The sequence below is a fragment of the Diceros bicornis genome, chromosome 4 (assembly GCF_020826845.1).
Source record: "Diceros bicornis minor isolate mBicDic1 chromosome 4, mDicBic1.mat.cur, whole genome shotgun sequence".
NCBI classification, from domain to species: domain Eukaryota; kingdom Metazoa; phylum Chordata; class Mammalia; order Perissodactyla; family Rhinocerotidae; genus Diceros; species Diceros bicornis.
In genome coordinates this window covers 55737074-55759230 of record NC_080743.1, presented here as the reverse complement: position 1 = coordinate 55759230, position 22157 = coordinate 55737074, and the positions used below count along the sequence as shown (strand labels likewise).

General features: G+C 41.9%; 1 long non-coding RNA gene across 4 annotated transcripts in view; it reads left to right on the top strand.

Annotated features, from left to right (window-relative positions):
* Positions 1 to 22157, top strand: part of LOC131404463 (uncharacterized) — a 29593-nt gene extending 7436 nt beyond the window's left edge. For 2 of the 4 annotated variants that reach the window (XR_009219800.1, XR_009219798.1), the window contains 2 exons: positions 5484 to 5530; positions 20456 to 22157. This is a non-coding gene — a long non-coding RNA (uncharacterized LOC131404463). The remainder of the gene's footprint in view (positions 1 to 5483; positions 5531 to 20455) is intronic. The other 2 variants (XR_009219799.1, XR_009219801.1) reach the window with 1 other exon arrangement.

Here is a 22157-nt window from a genome sequence, read left to right as displayed (position 1 = left end):
GGTTCTAATCCCCAAAGGGGCATACTCTTTCCACAAAGGTCACATTGAATTACATGCCATGGCTGCCACCTGGGCACTTTTGACTCCTTGTATACAGGGAGCAGCAGGCAAGAAGAGAAATTACCATGTTGTCATGGGTAATTGACCCTGATCAGGGAAGAGGTAGGACTGCTATTACACAGTTGGGGCAGGGAGGAATATGTGTGGTGACCCACCCGGGCACCTGCTGGTACTCTGTTGCCTAGTTGTGACCGTAAATGGACAAGTACAGCAACCCTGCCCTGAGAAGGGGTCTTAAACCTCTCAGGAATTAGGGTTTGGGCCACACCACTGGGTAAGCCACTGAGACTAGTAGAGGTGATGGCTGAGGGCAAGGGGGATTTAGAGCAGTGGAAGGAAACATTGAGTACCCGTTGCAGCCCTGAAACTAACTGTAACAATGGGGGCTGTACTTGATCCCACTAACCTCCCTCTGAGTTTCTCCTCAGGAAGAGAGGTTCATGGAACCCTTACCAAGTATGTTTGTAGAAGTGAATTCACATGGTTCAAGGGGTGGACTATAGTAGCCATGGAGGTGCCCCCCCTTGAATTCTCTTCAAGAAGGTACTTTCTGTTCAGCTGCCCGAAGTGCAGTGATCTCACAGCTTCCAGCTGCAGCGCCTTCAGGCTTCACTCTTATGTTCACACTCTACCCAGGCAGCTGCCAGCCAACGACTGAGCATGATGTGGGTACTAGGACCTGGCCATTTCTGCTCAGCATGGTTCTCCTCTAACTGGTAGTCTTTGCCCTGGGTCTCCTTGGTGGGCTGGCTGAGACTCTGTCAGATCTCCATCATAACTTGAGACTCTCCTTGCCCAATCCTGTTTCCTCTCTCTTTATCTTTCACAGGCATTACCCCCAATAAACTTCTTATACTCCTGTCTCGGCATCTGTTTCCCGAAGGACCCAAACCAATGCACTCAGGCAATAAAATAATGTTAAACAGAAAAATGAAAACTACATATATTCATATATGTGTGTATACACACACACACTACAATTACAAAGATTTTTTAGATGTGTATTTATATAGATGAGACCTGGAAGACATAGAAAAATAAAACCATTGATCTATTAGAGTAAAAGGATTGTGAATGAATTTTGTTTACCTGTCCTTTATTGTTGACATGATGTTTTCATACATGACACAAAAATGAGAAAATAAGGATATTGGTCTGAATCTGCTTTCTGCCTCTTAAAAACTATGGGACTTTGGCAACTGAGTTTTAGTTTCCTTGTATATAAAATAAGAATGATAATTGTGAAAATAAAATGAGATTAAGAATATGAACACATTTTTCTATTGTACAACACTATAAAGTTGCAACGTATTATTTTTATTACACGCTGGGGTCCCAGATATGAGGAAGTTGGTCAATCAACAAATGTTTATGGAGCATCTACTATGAGTCAGGTACTGTTTATATTATTTTTCTGTGGCTGCTGTAACAAACTACCACACATTTAGTGGCTTAAAACAATGCAAATTTATTACATTACAGTTCTGGAGGTCAGAAACCCTAAAATCAAGTCAGCAGGGCTGCATTCCTTCTGGAGGCTCTAGGAGAGAATATGTTTCCTTGCCTTTTCTGTAAGCTGTCTGTGTTCCTTGGCTCGTGGCCCCCTCCTCCATCTTTCAGGTCAGCAGCATAGCATCTTCAAATTTCTCTCCCACTTTCTGACCACTGCTTCTATTGTCACATCTTCTCTGACTCTGAGTCTCCTTCCTCCCTCTTATGAGGACCCTTGTGATTACATTGGGCCCACCTGGATAAACCAGTATTCTTTTTCCATCTCACGATCTTCAACTTAATCACATCTGCAAAAAGCCATGTGAGGTAACATATTCAGGAATTCCTAGGATTAGGAGGTGGCCATCTTTGGGAAGCCATTATTCTACATTATTGTGGTGAACAGGAGGTAAGATCTCTGCTCCTATGGAGATTCTCTTCTAATGTAGGAGAGACAGAAAATAAACAGGTAAATTAATCAGTAAGATGCTGATAAGTGCTATGAAAACAATTTTAAAAGGGCATCACGATGGTGACTAAGTACAGAGAATAGTCAGAGAAGTCCCTCCAAGGAGGTGGCTTTTGAGCCAAAGCCTGAAGGCAATTACTAGCACCCTTGGTTCCCTTCTCCCTGTAGAACTTTGGAGATTTTTGGTAAATTTGGGGCCTGTTAGTTCAGGAAATGAGTTGATTTTTACCTTCCCTACTTATGAATGAGCTCTATTAAGCAGAGCAGTTCCAACTCACAAAGTAAAGATTGATTTATTACCCCCATCCCAGGGATTTTAGTCTCTAGCCTTTCTGAATTTCAAGTCAAGATCAAGAACCATCAAGATCTGTCTCTTTAGGATTAAGAATAGCACCCAGCACTGTTTCATGCATATTGTCCAGCATAGAAGCCCTAAGACGGCAATGCAATGGCAGAGCCCAACTTGGGAGTAATTTAAATCCTTGTTCACTTAAATTTAATTCCTTTGGAAATGATTTCCAAAACATCTTCAGAAAAGTTTAAAGTGGCCTGGCCTTAGCATGGGTCTCATTCATCACTGAATTCTGGAGGCAGGGAAACCAGGCCCCGGATCCATCCATTTGGTGGGTTGGACTGGTGTCTCTCAACTTCTGTAGCACATCAGGAGGACAAAGAAATGGGACCCTGGGACCAGCAGAATGGCAGAGCAACTGGCTTCCCTAGGAAAAGCCGTGTTTCTCTCCAGGCTGTCAAAGGGTGGGTTTTCTGTAGATTGAAGTAGACAAGGAGAGCATGGTCTCAAGGAGAGAGTCAGCCAGCTAAACAAGAAATTACAAAAAGTTTGCAGAAAGAACACAACATTCTCACTGCAGCTAGCCAAAGACTTTCTCCTCTTCAGTTCTCTCCCCAGGCAAGGGAGTGGCTAGTTTTCTTCTGGGTGTGGCTGGGAATCCTACAATGACACTCTTCGTATGGTGTCTCCTTGGGTTTTCCCCAAAATAATTATGTTACCTTATTTCAAAATCACCTTCTCTGTGATTGTAAAAATAAATTAGATAAATTTATGTATGCAAGTAAGGTAAATTAAATATCCAAACTCTGTAATTATAAAAATTTTACATATAGGATTCTTTTGTTCTTTTGTCTAAACAGCTTTGTTGAGGTATAATTGACATATAGTAAACTGCACAAATGTAAATATACAATTTGATAGTTTTGAGATATATATACATACACACACACACACACACATATATATATATATACACACACATATATATATGTCCATGAAATCTTCACCAGAATCAAGAGAGTGAACATATCCATTCACCAGAAATTGGAGGTAGGGGTAGGGGTGCGGGGATGGATATGTTCTCCCTGGGTTTTAACCTCTTGTTATCAGCTCACAAATTTGTACTCTGAGTAATGAGACAAGATGAATCATTCATAAAATATTTTTTCTACAAGAGTGGGCAGAAAGAAAAACAACTTCCCACCCACTTGACAGGTGATCAGTAGTTCATTAAGCTAAATCATGTCACTGCACTGTCGGTTCCCTTTCTTCATTGTGCACAGGACTCAGCTGGAATGCAAAGGGCTGGGAAAAGTGCCCACTGGTGTCCCAGCCAGCTCTTGGCTGTCCTGTATAGAAGGAGGAGGGGATTTTTGCCTTCAGTTCCCAGACAGGCCTGCCCTCCTGCAGTCCATCCTCACTGGGTTCCAGATCATTCAGCCCAGGGCTTCAGGCATGACTTTCTTCTCTACTTCTAGCTCCTCAATCTTCTCTATGGTCTAAGAGGAAAAGATATTTATTTATTCCTCATTCTAAAGCCAGCCTCTCCTCCTAGTGTCTAGACTTAATTCCTGGTCTTCTCCACTATTCAGCAATATTTTTTGAATACCCGCCAGGTGCCACGCACTGTTCTAGGCTCCTGGAATATGGCAGAAATCAAAATAGACAGAAATCCCTGCCTTTGTGAGCTTACATCCTAGTGAAGCAGGGAAACGAAAAGCTAGAGCCTAACTGCTGCCAATCTGTCTCTCCTTTCTATCATCTTCAATAATTCCGTCTCTGAGTTACTTTCCTTCTGTAGTCAGAGATGTACAGGGGAACCTTATCCTCATCCTTTTGCAACTTGTAGCTGCTCTCCTATTTCTTTCCTTGCTATTTACCATGGCCTGAGTCAAGCAGGGTATAGCCAGTGGTTCCAAGTCCCTCCTCTGCAGTTGAGCTCAGACACTGAAGACCTTTTCTCAGTCCTCCCTCTGCTGAATGTCTATTGTTTCTCTGCTTCCTAGTTTCCCACACTTTTTCCTCCTTGGGTTTCTACGCCAGAGCACTATGATCTTCTACAGTTCCAGCGCCTTCCCTGTCTCCTTCACGGGTACTTCTTCCTCTGTCCCCTAACTGCGGACAAGGTTCTTTCCTCTGCCCTCTACTCTTCTTCACTCTCGTGCTTTCTACTACCACCTCCAAAAGCAGACAACTCTCAAATCTCTACTTTAAACACCGACCTCTCATTGGTGTACAATATCTATATTTCTAACTCTCTCCTGGACTTCTGCACTTGTGCATCTCACCTGTACTTAGGACGCATACAAACCAGGTGTATTAACTTCTCCAGTACACCAGCTCTCCTTCCCAACTTCCCTGTCTCCATAATCATAGTCCTCAATCCCTCCAATATCAGAAGGAGCAACTCCTTGCTTAGAATTGTAGTAGAGACTAGCTACCCTGATTAAGGGGAAAAATTTAATCACTCAATCAAGTGTTTGGGAATATGTAGTGGGAATCCCAACCTCTGGCAAAGAAGACTAGAAAGCAGCTTTTGACTTCAAAGGAAGACTTACCAGTCTGAGAGCAAAGAAGGGATGTGCAGGGCACTGAAGTGGGGGAAGTGGAGGGGGAAGAGGATGTGGGGGACCAGGAGGGTGCCTGAGAGCCTCAGAGAAGGGGGATTGGAGGCAGGAGGGAGAGTAGAGATAGGGATCTGGAGTCAGCTATTTGCTGATTGTGCATCCTGGGCATGGCTGGCTCAGAAAGGGTTTTGCTCCCATTAGTCAGTGAATTGATGTGGGATGACAGTGATAAAAAGGAGAAAACTCAACTGTCAGAGCCAAGAGGAGCCTAAGAAGACATTACGAATAAATATTATATGGTATCCTGGATGAGATCCTGGAACAGGAAAAGGATAGGAGACAAAAAACTAAGGAAATCGGAATAAAGTATGACTTTAATTAATAATAATGTAACAATATTGGCTCATTAATTGTGATAAATGTAGCATACTAATGTAAGATGTTAATAATAGGGAAAACTGGGTGTAGGGTATATGAGAACCCTCTGTACTTACTGTCTTTGCAGCTTTCCTGTAAATTTGAAACTATTCCTAAATCATTTATTAAAACAATAAAAGCAGTAAGCTCTAATGAATTCTTGATTTTGAAACTTTGGCTCTCTAAGCTCACAGGGAAGGACTGTCACTGGGAGGATCCTGCTGGAGGAGCCTGGTAAGGACACTATTATTATTCCCCACACCCAGAAACACTGGTGTTACCTTCCATGTCTTCCTCTCCCAGGTTTTCTGTAGCTAAGCTGTCATCAAATGCTGTTGATTGAAATTTAGAATCTCTCTCATCTTGAAGTGTCAGTGTACAACACTGAAAGCTTTGTTTCTGTATAAGGAAAAAAAAAGCTGCAAATAAAATCAAAAAGAGGAAAAGAAAAATGACTAATAAATAAACATATAGAAAAAATGTTCAACTTTACACATGATTAAATAAGTACAAATTAAAATAACTACAAGACACCACTTTTTGCGCATCAGATTAGCAAATTTTTTAAAGTTTGGAAATTCATGGAGTTGGCAAGCTGTGAGAAAATAGGCATTCTCAAATATTCTTGACAGGAGTGAAAATCAGTAACTTTTTGGAGAGCAACAAGACAATAATGATCATTATTTGAAATACAAATATCCTTTGACTTACCAGCAATTCTACTGCTAGTGCAGTGTATGAATATAATTTCAAGATACGCCAAAGTGTGTGTGTGCACGTTTGTATGTGTGTGTAACAAGGGTGTTTTTTTCAGCATAATTTCTAAGAGCAAAAATCCATAAACAAAGTAATGTCCATCAATAGGAGACTTGGGAAATAAATTATGATACATCTATACTATAGATGTTAAAGGGAAGAAAGTAAATTTGTACATGTCAATATGAAAAAATCTCCAAAGATAGAATATTGAGTTTTTAAAAAAGGGAAATAAAAGAAAGAAAATTTAGAATATTATCTCATTTATGAAATTAAATATACATATAAACACATACATACAGGACCAGCTACATAATTTGTAGCCCAGTGCAATGATGTGGAGCCCCTTGTTCAAAAGTTAAGAATTTCAAGACAGGAACAACAGCAGAGCGTTAAACCAAGCCTGGGACTCTTCTGAATGTGAGCTCTGTGCCACTGCACAGGTCATACAGCCACGAAGCTGGTCCTCTCTCTACACACAGTTCATCCTCATTATTTGCGGATTCTATATCTGTCAATTTGCCTACTTTCTAAAATTTATTTGTGACCCCTCAATCAATACTCATAACGCTTTCATGGTCATCCACAGATATGCAAAAAATTTGAGTCATAGGACAGGTGTGTTCCCAGCTGAGGTCCAACAAGGCAATGCTCTGCCTTCTTGTTTCAGCTCTCATCCTGTAAACAAGTGTCCTATTCATGGTCTATTTAGTGCCATGTTTTTTGCATTTTTTTTGTTGGTGATTTCGCTGTTTAAAATGGCCCCCCCAACTGTAGTGCTGAAGTGTTGTCTAGTGTTCCCAAGTGCAAGAAGGCTGTGGTGTGCCTTACAGAGAAAATACGAGTTAGATAAGCTTCCTTCAGACATGATTTATAGTGCTATTGGTCATGAGTTCAATGTTAGTGAATCAATAATATATATTAAATAAATTGTCTTTAAACAGAAACACGCATAAAACAAGGTTATGTATTCATCAGTTGAAAATGTTATGATCAGAGACTTGTAAGAACCTAAGTTCTCCTGTATTTCCCCCAGAAGCAATGGTTTAGTAATTCAAGTTGGAGGCAACTTTACAGAACATAACTACTGTGAAAAACAGAGTCAACTATTTATATATAGGTATATGCTTAAAACTTATTTGAAATACACAAGAAACCTTTAAGAGTTGTTACCCTTGTAAAGCCAGACTGGGGATATGGAAGAGAAGGGAGACTTTTGTTTTTCATTTTATACCTTTATGTACTATTCGTTTTTTTTTTAACTCTAAGCATATCTTACTTTTATTTTCTGAAAGTAAATTTAAAACCATAAACCTTACAAATTCCCCTCATCTTCTCCATGTCTAGTGCAACATTAAATTAGGTTGTTCCCACCATCAAGCCAGAATTATTTTAACTACCTCCTAACTGTCCTTCCTTTTTCTAATCTTTTCTCTTCTCCAATCTTTCCAGAAAACCACTGGCAGATGGATCTTCCAAAAACACCACTTTCATCATGTCGTTTCCCTCTGAAAAGTTTCAACAATTCTCCACTGCCTATTGCAGCAAATAGCTTTTGGAGTCATATATAATCAGGTCTCAACCTTACCTCTTCCTATTCCCCAATTCCTGTTCTACTGTCTGGCCATCTCTTCTCACTCTCCACCTCATCGGCCCCCATACCATGCCAGTTTATGCTTCCATAGCTTTGCCTGGATCTGGGCCATACCTCTGTGTGGGAAGGCACACTCCTTCTCAAATCCTGCCCATTATTTAGTTTCACTACTTCAGTGAAACTTTTTTTAGTTTCTTTTTTCCTATAATTTTTCCCACTTCTGAATTCTTATGGAGCTAATCCACACAATGAGTGTTTCTTTCATCTGTTATCCATAAATCTCTACTTGTATATATTTATTTATTTAAAAAACACTTAAGCACTTACTATATGCTAAGACACTACTCTAATTACTTTACAAATATTACCTCATTTAATCTTCATGATGATCTTATGAGGTAGGTAGTATTATCACCCCTATTTTAAGCTCAGAGAAGTTAAATACGTTGCCCAAGGTCACATAGTAAGTAGCAGAGCCAGAATTCACACCCAGACAGTCTGACTCTAGAGTCATGCTCTTAACCATATACAATTCTGCCTGCCGATTGCTCAGATGGACGAGTTATATGATGAGTTCCTTGAGGGAGGAGACTATATCTTCCATTTCTTCTCTCGTGAGCCGCAAATCATGCCCAAGGACGTCTTGTCAACGGCCTGAAGTTTTCTGGGACTCATTTTTATGGGATACTGACACTCCTAGCTCTGGGAAAGGACTTGGGACTGGGAAGTTGGGCATTGAGCTAAGCATGGTTCCCTTGAACTTGCTAGCTCCTTCCTCCTCCTTGAATACCCCATCTTTCTCCCATGGATGGGCGGAGCTGAGCCCTTGGCTGACGTTAGCCCTCCCCTTCTGGCTTCCTCCTCACTCCTTGCCAGGAGCTGACAGTGAGTCCTGTGGCCACAAGAGGGCGAGATGGACGTCGGCTCCATCAGGAAGACTCACTGAGTCACACAAGAGCAAAAGGCAGGATTCCATTCATCCATCCGGCCTCTGGCCCCTCCACCCTGCAGCCTACCCACATTGGGTCCTTCCGGGATGCCTGGGGAAATGCACAGTTTTAAGATTCACGCGGGCCTGGGTTTGAATCTTGGCTCTACCACTTAGTAACTGTATCAGCTTAAGCAAGTTACTGAAGCTTTCTGAGCTAGTCAGGCCACTGAATATGATTACATTATTGCTAATACAGTAGTGGCTAACAGTGAGCACTTAACTATATGCCAAGCACAGTTCTAAGTACTTGACATATATGAACTTGCCCAATCTTCATAACTCTATGAGGGGGTGCTATTATTGTCTTCATTTAACAGATGAAGGAATTGAGGGACATAGAGGTCAAGTAACTTTCCCAATGACACATAGCTAGCAAGGAGCAATCTGGCCAACCTTTATAGCATTGTCATGAAGATACAAAGAAGTAATATCTATAAAATATCTGACATATGAAGGCAGTCTGTAAATATCTCCCTTATATCAGTTAGGATTACGTTTGGCTACATAAAACAGAAAATCTAAGTAAGAGTGATGTAAAGAAACTAAAACTTTATTTCTCTCTTATGTGGAAGAAGTTCAAATAGAAAAGATAGGACGGGTAGGGTGGCTCCATTCCACAAGGGACTGAGGCTCCTTCTAGATCTCTGCTCTGCTATCCTTAGCTCATGGCTTCCATCCTTAAGGTTGCCTCTTGGTAGCAAGATTTGCAGCTGCAGATAGCACATCCATAGTCTAGGTAGCAGGAGTGAGGATGAGGCAAAGGTAAAAGGGGAGACCTCTCAGCTAAGGCAGCCTCCTTTAAAGAGCTTTCCAAGAAACCCCATCTAAATGTTCCTACCTACATCTATTTGCTCCTGCTTTCTACAGTGGAGTCTAAGATGTATAGTTTTTCTGCTAGGCACATCGCCACTCTCAATCATATAAGGGCTCTGTTAGTAGGGAAGTATGAATATTGAAGATTGAATAGGCAACTAGCAGTCTTCCCTCTCTAGGCATTGAGATGTCACACCCAATCCTAGACACTTATTTTTCAGAGTTTTCTCCTTTGACAGTCTTTCTGAGATCTAACTTTAGTTTCCTCTGTTTTTGTGTCACTTCTTGTCCTGTCTTCCTCAAACGCTTCATTCTTGGACAGGGGACCAACAAGAAAGAGAGTCTTCACCCTCGGGATGGTCTGAAAGTTGAAAACCATTCATTCACTTACTTGACAAATATTCGCTGAGTACTAACTATTGGCCAGAAACCACACAAGACACTTGAGATACAGAAATGAAAAAATATGTTCTCAGGCTTTATTTAGCTTATAGTCTAAGGGGGAGAAATACATTTTTTTAGGGAGATAGCTATTCTTTTTTTTTTTTTAATAATTTTATTTATTTTTTTTTCCCCCAAAGCCCCAGTAGATAGTTGTATGTCATAGCCGCACATCCTTCTAGTTGCTGCATGTGGGACGCGGCCTCAGCATGGCCGGAGAAGCGGTGCGTTGGTGCGCGCCCGGGATCTGAACCCGGGCCGCCAGCATCGGAGCACGCGCACTTAACCGCTAAGCCACGGGGCCGGCCTGGGAGATGGCTATTCTTTACCAATTATGATTCTCTTGGAGGAAGAGGTGCTTCACCAAGCTGAGGAAAATCAAGGAAAGTTTCACAGATGAAGTAACATTAAACCAAGAGCCAAAGGACTGGTGGGAGTAGGTCCAGTGAGGATATACAAGCCCAAGGCAAGGAGGCATGATAGTGCATGGAGTGTGCCAGGAATAGTGAGAAGGTCTGTAAGACTGGGGCACAGGGCGCCCAGGGCACAGTGCCAGGAGATGAGGCCTAAGAGGTAGGAAGGGATTGGAATCTGAGTGGCATTATGGGATTTTTATGACAAAAGTTTAACTCAAGCCTGTAAGTGATGGGGAACTATTGAAGAGTAACATGGTGGGCTTCACATGTTAGATGGGGGTGAGGGGTGTGAGGCTAGAGGTAGGGACGTCTGTTAGGAGGCTATTTTGATAGTTTAAGAAATGATGAAGTAAGGCATGGTGGGGAGAATGGAAAGAAAAGTTAGAGTGTGAGAGAAATGAGCACAGTAAATAAAGACCACATTTCTCCTTCTGGCCTTCGTAGCCAAATCCTTCTGGATTATAACTAATGCCAGTGGCTGGCAGTGGTCTCCAGACTGGATGAAAGTAGGACAGATATACCTCCCATAGCTCAACTTCACCCTGAGGACTTAGTTCTCTCTCTTCCATTTCAAACTTTAGGCTGCATTCCTGGGTGTGTGAGCTAAGTGTACCAGAGACTTCTAGTGCTCACTGTGGACAGATTTTTGGGACCCCTCTCCCTGGTCTAACAGGTGAATCTAGCCAGCAAACTGCATAGGCTTTAAGTCAGTACAATAAAATCCATGCTGTACTGTGAAGCAGCCGTGTAGGCCATCTTCAGCCTGTGTCAAAATGACCTTGCAACCCCACACCTCATGACTGAAGAAACCAGCTGGACAGATCCACAACAGGAAGAGATAAAGGGGTACCTTGCTCTCGCATTCCCCAGCTACATTTCTTAGAGATTGAGGGAATAATTAACGACCCTGGTCCTTGCCTTCCTCTACACATAGATAACATCAGCATCTCTGAACTTGTTTGATGTATAACCAAGACATTCTTGTTTATGTTACCTTCAATGTGTCATCTGGAGAAAAGCCCAGATGTACTCTATCCCTTTCTTTTGAAATCTAGTGGTAAGTTTTTTTTTGTTTTCCTTCCCTGCATGTACACTGTCTTGTGAAAGAGATGTAAGCTGCACTTTAACTCACACCCCTCAGAGCAGTTCCATCAGAGCGCTCTGCTGAACTGGTTTCCCAGGGTTTGAACTCCTCATGCTGATTATTGAATAAACTCTTTCATTAATATCACCTGGACTCTTTGTTTCAGTCGACGCCACCAGCATCCACATTCTCCTCTGTTTTCTTTGCAAACGGCTTGACCACATTTCCAGCCACTGCTATGGTTAGATGTGACCCTGAGACTAAGTTCTAGCTGAAAGAATATGAAGGGCAGTAATGTACACTAGTGCTTCTCAAATTGTATGTGGCACAAGACAAGTTTTTTTCTTTCTAATCTGTGCACCAAAACTTTTGTAAAATACATTACAAATGAGTTAATGAAAAACTTAAATAGGGGCCGGCCCTGTGGTGCAGTGGTTAAGTGTGCGCACTCTGCTGCTGGCAACCCGGGTTCGGATCCCAGGCGTGTACCACACCGCTGGTCAGGCCATATTGTGGCGGCGTCCCATATAAAGTAGAGGAAGATGGGCACGGGTGTTAGCCCAGGGCCAATCTTCCTCAGCAAAAAGAGGAGGATTGGCATGGATGTTAGCTCAGTGACAAGCTTCCTCCCACACACAGACACAAAAAACTTAAATAAAAAACAAAGAATAGGGGGCCAGCCCCAAGGCATAATGGTTAAGTTCAGTGTGCTCTGCTTCTGTGGCCTGGGTTCATGGGTTTGGATCCCAGGCGTGTACCTATACCACTCGTCAGCCAAGCTGTGGCAGCGACCCACATACAAAATAGAGGAAGGTTGGCACGGATGTTAGCTCAGCGCTAATCTTCCTCAAAAAACAAAAAACTAGGGCCGGCCCCGTGGCTTAGTGGCTAAGTGCGTGCGCTCCGCTGCTGGCGGCCCGGGTTTGGATCCCGGGCGCGCACCGACGCACTGCTTCTCCGGCCATGCTGAGGCCGTGTCCCACATACAGCAACTAGAAGGATGTGCAGCTATGACGTACAACTATCTACTGGGGCTTTGGGGGGAACATAAATAAATAAATAAAATCTTTAAAAAAAAAAAAAACTAGAGGAAGATTGGCAACAGATGTTAGCTCAGGGCAACTCTGCCTCAGCAAAAAAAAAAAAAAAAACCAAAGACATAAATTAAGCCGCAATTTTTTATTAAATTCAGCAGACATAAAATTACTCTACCAAAATTGCTATAAAACTTTCTAAAGGCTTGCTTTCCATTTCTGTGCTTATTTTGTCATGCACCAGTAACAATCTGCTTGCGTACTGACACTGGTCCATGGAGCCCATTTTGGGGGATGTACCGTACTTTTAGGCCAATACAGACCTCCCACGTGTGCTCTGCTATGTCTTTTACAGGCCTTCATTAACCTGGGTTCCTGAATGTCTCTGTGGAGGAGGGTTTCTCTGCCACCCGAGAAGCAAGAAATAAACTTCTATTGTACTTGAGCCATTTTCCTTATTCAGGTCTATTTCTTATAGCAATTAGTCTGTCCTAACTAATACAACATGCTTCTTTTTCTTTCACGAGAGTAATTCTGTTCTGAAAGAAATTCCCAGTAAATCTTTGTAGTAAGAAGTTAAGAACAAGCTGTTAGGCTGGAATGTGGTACACAGTGTCTGGATGTTCAGGGTGCAATGGTCAAAGGTAGGAAAAATGTTTCAGGTTGTGGAGGTACCTTAATACTAACGTATTTCTGTAGCTAGTCTTCACTCTGCAGGATCTCATTTCAGGATAAAATTCCATTTGGGAAAAAGTTGAGGGTTTCTCTTAGGTTTAAATGTTAAACTGGTATAGTAGAAAAATGTATATGGTGCTGCCTAGTATCTACTCAATAAATGCTTGCTGATTCTGAATCTGAATGCCCAAGCCTTTCTGAGGGCAGATCTTCCCATAGGCCATTACTATGTCTTGACAGCAGGAAGTTGTTCTTGAATTATAAATTCCTTTTTTCCTTCTGTAGTTGCAGGATTTCTCCTTGCTCCCAATGGAGGTAGAAAGTGTGGGCAACTGGCAGAGTTATCTATGTCAGAGACATAAACAGATGAGTACACAGAGGGTCATATATCCACGTTCTCAGAAGTAGAAGGGAACAGCCCAGGGCCGGCCCCGTGGCTTAGCAGTTAAGTGCGCGCGCTCCACTACAGGAGGCCCGGGTTCGGATCCCAAGCACGCTCCGACGCACCGCTTCTCTGGCCATGCTGAGGCCGCGTCCCACATACAGCCACTGGAAGGCTGTGCAACTATGACATACAACTGTCTACTGGGGCTTTGGGGAGGAAAAGGGAAAAAAAGGAGGAGGAATGGCAATAGATATTAGCTGAGAGCCAGTCTTCCTCAGCAAAAAGAGGAGGATTAGCATGGATGTTAGCTCAGAGCTGATCTTCCTCACAGAAAAAGAAAAAAAAAAAAGAAGGGAACAGCCCATATGCCTAGATTGGCAAGCAAAAGAACTGGTCCTCCAAAAAAGTGTGCAAAGTTAAGGAAACTGCCAGCTCTCAGCACCCCAAAGGTTTATTTAATTAGGTTTTTATTTATTTATTGACCTCCACAGGCACGGAATAGTTAACTCGCCTCATTGCCCTACTGCCAGGAGGCAGCAGCAATCCACCTAAGAGAGGCACGGGTGTGGGCAGGAGCCTGGGTTCTCCTGACTTGTTTCAAATCACTAGGTGATCCTGTGTAAGTAGCTGCACCAGTTTCTCCTCTACCAATTGTGAAAGGGGGTTGTTTTCTTCCCAGAAGAAGATAATACGTATTTTTCTATAGAACTCTCTAATCTACAAGAAAAGCTAACTGAAGATCATGCTGAAATAAAAAACATCTTAATTTAATGCTGATACAAGTTCAAGCTCTTCCGATTTTTACGTGAAGAACTTGAACCACAGAAGTAAATAACTATAGCACGAAATTTTAAACCTATTTAAATTCTATATTGTAATAAACTAAAGCAAGAAGGAGAGAAAGTAAAGGAGGAAGAAAAGAAAATTGAAAGAAAGAGGAAGGCAAGAAAGAAGAAAGAAATTCAGATGATAAAAAGACTGATAGATGATAAGACAAAGGAGGGGGTGAGGGGCAGACTGAAAAAAGAGCCAGAGAGAGGAGAGAGAGGCAGAAACAAGAGAGGGAGAGGGAGACGTGGGGAGAACCAAACATAGTGAGCAGATCTGTTGTGCCAGGTGCTTCACATCCATCATTTCACATTTGTTCAACATGCATTCATCATATATTTAAGGTGTCAAGCAGGAGAGTGACGTGATCAGAGATGTGGTTTTTTTGGTTTTTTTTGGTGAGGAAGAATGGCCCTGAGCTAACGTCTGTTGCCAATCTTCCTCTTTCTGCTTGAGGAAGACTGTCCCTGAGCTAACATCTTTGCCAGTCTTCCTCTATTTTATATATGGGATGCCACCACAGCATGGTTTGATGAGTGGTGCGTAGGTCCGTGCCTGGATTGGAACTGGAAAACCCCGGGCCGCTGAAGGGGAGCGTGCAAACTTAACCACTACACCACTGGGCCGGCCCCAGAAATGCGTTTTTGAAAGATCACTCTAGCTGCAGAGAGGGCCACGGGTGGATGCAGATAGACAATTTTGGAGGCTGTTGTGCACATCAAGGAGAGAGATGATATTGGCTTGAATTAGAGTGGTGGCAGGAGGATGCAGAGAAGCAGAGAGAGTTATTGGATTTTTAGAAGAAAGAACTGAAGAAACTAAGCCCTTTTTATATGTTCTCATTGTACCTTATACTTCTCTCATCATAGCATTTATTACATTTTATTGAAATTGCCTGGTTACTCGTCTGTATTTCCCTCTAGACCTGGGCTGCCCGCTGTGGTAACCACTAGTTATATGTGGCTTTTAAGTACCTGAAATGTGGCTAGTGCAGTGTGAGATGTGCTCTAAGTGTAAAATATGCACCAAATTAGAAAAACTTAATTCAAAACAAAGGACATAAAATATTTATTAATAATTTCTATATTGATTACATAGTAAAATGATTATTTTAGATATATTTGGTAAAATAAAATGTATTATTAAAATTAATTTTGTTGATTTCTTTTAAATTTCTTTAAAACAATTTTTTTATTGAGATAACACTGGTTTATAACATTATATACATTTCAGGTGTACATCATTATATTTCAATTTCTGTATAGATTACATCATGTTCGCCACCCAAAGACTAATTACCATCCATCACCAAACACATGTGCCCTGTCACCTCTTTCACTCTCCTCCCTCTCCCCTCCCCCTCTGGTAACCACCAGTCTAATCTCTGTATCTATGTGTTTGTTTGGTTGTTGTTGTTTTTATCTTCTACTTATGAGTGAGATCATACAGTATATGACTTTCTCCCTCTGACTTATTTCACTTAGTATGATACCCTCAAGGTGCATCCATGTTGTCACAAATGGCAAGATTTCACCTTTTTTACAGCTGAGTAGTATTCCATTCCATATATACCACATCTTCTTTATCTACTCATCCCTTGATGGGCACTTAGGTTGTTTCCAAGTCTTGGCTATTGTGTATAATGCTGCAGTGAACATAGGGGTGCAAATATCTTTATGCATTCGTGTTTTTGTGTTCTTTGGATAAATACCCAGCATTGGAATATCTGGATCATGTGGTAGTTCTATTCTTAATTTGTTGAGAATTCTCCATACTGTTTTCCATAGCAGTTGTACCAGTTTACATTCCCACCAGCAGTGTATGACAGTTCTCTTTCTCTACATCCTTTCCAACACTTGTTATTTTTTGTCTTGTTAATTATAGCCATTCTGACCGTCTTGAGATGATATCTCGTTGTAGTTTTGATTTGCATTTCCCTAATACTTACTGATGTTGAACATCTTTTCATGTGCCTGTTGGCCATCTGTATATCTTTGGAAAAAATGTCTGTTCAGGTCTTTTGCTCATTTTTTAATTGGGTTGTTTGTTTCTTTGTTGTTGGGGTGTATGAGTTCTTAACATATTTTAGATATTAACCCCTTATCAGATACATGGTTTGCACATATCTCCTCCCAATTGTTAGGCTGTCTTTTGTTTTGTTGATGGTTTCCTTTGCTGTGCAGAAGTTTTTAGTTTGATGTAATCCCATTTGTTTATTTTTTCTTTTGTTTCCCTTGCCTAGTCAGACATGGTATTTGAAAATGTGCTGCTAAGACCAATGTCATAGAGCATACTGCCTATTTTCTTCTAGGAGTTTTATGGTTTCAGGTCTTACATTCAAGTCTTTAATCCATTTTGAGTTAATTTCTGTGTATGCTGTAAGATAATGTTCTGCTTTCTTTTCTTTTCTTTTCTTTTTTGTGAGGAAGATTGGTCCTGAGCTAACATCTCTACCCATCTTCCTCTATTTTGTGTGTGGGATGCCACCACAGCATGGCTTGATGAGTGGTGTGTAGGTCCAAACCTGGGAACCCTGAGCCACCGAAGCAGAACACGCAAAGTTAACCGCTATGCCACCGGGCCGGCCCCTCTACTTTCATTCTTTTGCACGTGTCTGTCCAGGTTCCCCAGCACCATTTGTTGAAGAGACTTTCCTTTTTCCATTGTATACTCTTGGCTCCCTTGTCGAAAATTAGCTGTCCATAGATGTGTGGGTTTATTTCTGGGTTCTTGATTTTGTTCCATTGATCTGTGTGTCTGTTTTTCTGCCAGTACCATGCTGTTTTGATTACTACTGCTTTGTAGTATGTTTTAAAATAAGGGAAAGTGATACCTCCAGCTTTGTTCTTTTTTCTCAGGATTCCTTTGGCTATACAGGGTCTTTTATTGTTCCATATAAATTTTAGGATTCCTTGTTCTATTTCTGTGAAAAACATCATTGGAACTTTCATAGGGATTGCACTGAATCTATAGATGGCTTTAGGAAGTATGGACATTTTAACTATGTTAATTCTTCCAATCCAAGAGCACAGAATATCTTTCCATTTCTCTGTGTCTTCTTCAATTTCTTTCAACGTTTTATAGTTTTCTTTTTAATTCTTTTTTTGTGTGTGTGTGTGTGAGGAAGATCAGCCCTGACCTAACATGTGCCAATCCTCCTCTTTTTTTGCTGAGGAAGACTGGCCCTGGGCTAACATCCATGCCCATCTTCCTCTACTTTATATGGGATGCTGCCACAGCATGGCTTGACAAGTGGTATGTCGGTGCGTGCCCGGGATCCAAACCAGCAAATCCCGGGCCGCCGCAGCGGAATGCGCGCACTTAACTGCTTGTGCCACCGGGCCGGCCCCTGTTTTATAGTTTTCAGTGTACAGATCTTTCACCTCTTTGGTTAAATTTATTCCTAGGTATTTTATTCTTTTTGTTGCAACTGTAAATGGGATTGTATTCTTAATGTGGCTACTAGAAAATTTTAAATTACACGTGATTCAAATTATATTCCTATTGAACAGCACTATTATAGACCATATAAGAATTGAGGTATCTCCAAGACCTAGCACTTAATAAATATGCATTGAGGGCCGGCCCCGTGGCTTAGCGGTTAAGTGCTCGCGCTCCGCTACTGGCGGCCCCGGGTTCGGATCCCAGGCGCGCACTGACGCACCGCTTCTCCAGCCATGCTGAGGCCGCGTCCCACATACAGCAACTAGAAGGATGTGCAGCTATGACATGCAACTATCTACTGGGGCTTTGAGGGGGGGGAATAAATAAATAAAATCTTTAAAAATAAATAAATAAATAAATATGCATTGAATGAATAAATATATTCAGTCAGAGCACCATTCAATTTCTAACTACAGGTATACATTAATGATGAAGGCTTTCGGCTTCAATGTTGGCTGACATTGTTGACAATGTTGACTTCACTGTTGGCTGAAAAAGAATGTACTTTCTAAACGAGCTAGACCCAAACACTGCCCAGAATTTGACCACAAATTTTAGAATACTTCTACAATTCATCTACTTGTCTCAAAAATTCCAGGGATATTTGTCTCCTTATGGACATAGTTCACTTTCAGCTCAGTCAATTGCTCCGGAAACTGAATAGCACAGATATGGCTCAATCACTGTGGACCATCTTAAGGTGTGGATCCTAAAGCAGTGACTAAAACATGAAACACAATACTTACGCATCAAAATCGGTGAAGCTCTTCTGAAGTTGTGACCTCATTTTCACCAAATAGTTTAGCACCTTGCCAAAGTCTGTGCTTCTACTGAGCTCAGGTGCTTGAGCAAAAGGAAAGGAGCATGGCACTCAGCTGACTCCGCTGTCACAGCCAGTTCAAGTTGAACACTTGCACGTCTTTGAACACATCAGCACTGCTCTTGTTTTATTCCCCTGCAGCTTTACATGCACTGTGCTCAGCTGTCACATCACATCAATCAGAAAGAACAATTTCATGAGCCAGTAGGGGTCTGGCATGTTGTATCTCTCAGAACCCTTTTAATTAATTCACTAAAATCTTTAATTTAAGGAAACAGCTCAGTAAATCTCATCGACAAGTTTCCACCGCTTAGCAGTTTGACAGCATTAAAATAAACTAGATCTCCATCTCTATATTTTCCAAATATATCAAAAGCTGAATATGGCTAAAGGCAGAAACATAAAGAAAATTCAGTCTTAATTCCTCCATCGACTCATGTGACTTGCAGAGCTCCCAGCCCATACTCTCCTAATGAATGACGTAATGGAAGCTGGGGCCCACTAATCACTTTTGACATGAACAACTTGAATAACGTGTAGAAACCTTTTTTGCCCTGATCTATGTCAAGTGAGCTTAGATTTTCCATATTTAAACAAACTTCTCAAGTTCCATACTGACAAGAGGTTAGGCCCTACTGGTTATTAGGCATACTTTTTTCCCCTGAAAATTTAAGTGGTCCACATTCCAAGGTCAAGAGAACATGCATCTGGTATAAGGTCTGCAGGATGGACACCTCCACACTAAGCTTCATTGATGAAATGAAGTCATTTCATGCTAGAGGGTCCCCATCCTGGTATTTTCCCTATGTGTATAGTATGGGACGTGGCATGTTCATTCACTCAGCCAATATTTATTGAGTGTTTGCCATGTGCAAAGCAGGATGCAGGATATCAAGATAAATAATACTAATAGCTATCAGTTAATGATTCCCTATTATATCCTAGACCCTTTAAAATGCACAACACTGAAAGATTAACTCTATTTCACCGAAGAATAAAACACAGTCCCTACATTTAAGGAGTTTACATTTCACAAAGACTTCTGGTATATAGCATGGTATAGACTATATGTATAAGAAATCCTAGGGCCAGCCCCGTGGCTTAGCGGTTAAGTGTGCACGCTCCGCTGCTGGCGGCCTGGGTTCGGATCCCGGGCGTGCACCGATGCACCGCTTCTCCGGCCATGCTGAGGCCACGTCCCACATACAGCAACTAGAAGGATGTGCAACTATGACATACAACTATCTACTGGGGCTTTGGAGGAAATAAATAAATAAATAAAAAGGAATATGACTAAAAAAAAAAAGAAATCCTAAATGCTGTTTCTAATGAAATGAACAAGTATGTCAGACTGTTTAATCTGTACTACCCAACAGCATCCTGAACTAAGCACTCCCTAAATGTTTGTTGACAGTGCCAACCAGCAGAGACAGTCTGTTTGCTATCTACACTAAGAAGAGCATGGCAAAAGATACTTAAAATGCATGTAGAAATAAAAAAGAAGAGACTAGGTAAATTACCTACCATAGAGATTTCTTTAAAATAATATGAATTAAACCTGGGCTGAGCTAGGTATAATCTTACCCACTTGAAGAAGGGACGTGTATTAGAATGAAGTAAAACAAAAACTCAAAGTCATCACCCATGGGAATGTTCATTACTCACCAGGGTGATGTTTTGGGGAGTCGACCTCCATTTGGCAAAATTACTATCACATCAAAATCTTATTCTAAGTATCAGGTGACAGCAGAAGCCAGAGCCGTGGAGCCTCATCTTGGGGCCTTTCAGAATGTAATTTACATCTAAATTAATTTGAGAGAGAAAAAGGAAGTAGAAAAAACTCTATTTTAAAAATCGCATTTTAATTTTTTTCTCCAGGTCATCTCATTTTCTGCACTCTTAATATGACTTCCTTGACGCAGTCTGAGGCCAAGAGATCACGATGACAAAAAGAAATTATGAGTAATAAAAAACGGCTCTTGACAACCCAAGCCCACCCCACCGTTCAGGAGACCTTGGGCCCCGTCCCCAACTCCCCGGCCGCCAGCGCCCCCTCCCTGGCGGCGGGCGCACAACAGCGGAGAGCAGGCCAACACTGCCCTTTCCCGGACTTCAGGGCTTTCTTCTCCCCCCTGTCGGCCTCCCGTCGCTCCCGCCCCGTCCCGCCCCCGCAGCCCGGCGCCTCCGCACCCACGCGCCGCCCTGCCCCGGGCGTTCGCGGCTTCCGCGGACCGGGCCCGCGCTGCCCACCCACCGGCACGTCAAACGCCCTCTTTTCCCCTGAAAAGTTTCTAGACGGTAGGGACTATTTTCTTTTAATGTAACCTTCCACCAAACTGGAGGGCAAGTTACCCGAGGCCGGAGAAGGGCTGGGGCGCGGGTGGCGGACTCGCGAGAGTCCGGGCTCTAAAAAAGAAGTCTCTCTTCCGGGAAAATGATTAATTGGGCCTTCAAGCCAGAGTATTGTTTGTTGGGTTAATTGTAAAAGGTGCACGGTGATACTAATTATTTAAGATAGAGATTTTTAAAAAATTAATATAAAATAGCTTCCAGTATACAAATGGTTCTTGTCTTCAGACCTTGCAGTTCGTTCTACTGATTCTCGTGTGATCTGTCTCTCCCTCCTCCGGCTCCCAAATCCTTGTGTTCATCTGTAGGGAAAACAAGGTCCCCTGGGAATGACTTCTTAAATCCTGGAGACAAAAGTTAAACCGAGAAACTGCTCTTGTAGGCAGTTGGCTAAATTCTATCTGTATTCAGGATAGGTAAACTAACCTGCAGACATATTTAATGATTAGGAAAACCGACTAGACCTGTATTTTTCAAATGGTGAGTGGCAAAATCAGTTTGACAAAGGGGAATTTGGGAGGGAGGAAGGGCAGGAAGGAGCTGGAATAAAAGAATAGAAAAATATTTACATAGTAAGGATCAATATTCTTTCATGAATCCTGTATCCTGAGAGAATACTGAGTGTGTTTTTGTGTGTACCAAGTTGAGATGTAGAATATATTTGTTGCTGTGGGTTGCTGTCAAAATACTTTTGAAAACCACTGCACTAGACAGTGGAATTATTTTAGGATGGTTAGATTGGCAAGATCTGAAAAATCATCTAGGGCTTGCCCGTGGCTTAGCGGTTAAGTGCACGCGCTCCACTACTGGCGGCCCCGGCCCGGATCCCGGGCGCGCACCGACGCAGCGCTTCTCTGGCCATGCTGAGGCCACGTCCCACATACAGCAACTGGAAGGATGTGCAGCTATGACATACAACTATCTACTGGGGCTTTGGGAGAAAAATAAATAAATAAAATTATTAAAAAAAAAAGAAAAATCATCTAATTCACTCCTCTATGCTTAGACAGTATTTCATTTAAAGAATAGTACAGACTTTATCTTTCTTGCTTATCATCCCATCTCAAAATCTGTTCTTAATGATTTGTGAATAATTTGTTTCTTTAAAGCTATTATTTCAGTAAAGAAAGCTATAACCCAAAATATGAAGGCAAGTCTGCCAAGCTCTGCCTGTTTTCTACGGCTCCTCTTGTATGCTGTGACCCCAGGGCTGCCAACACATTCCAAAGTG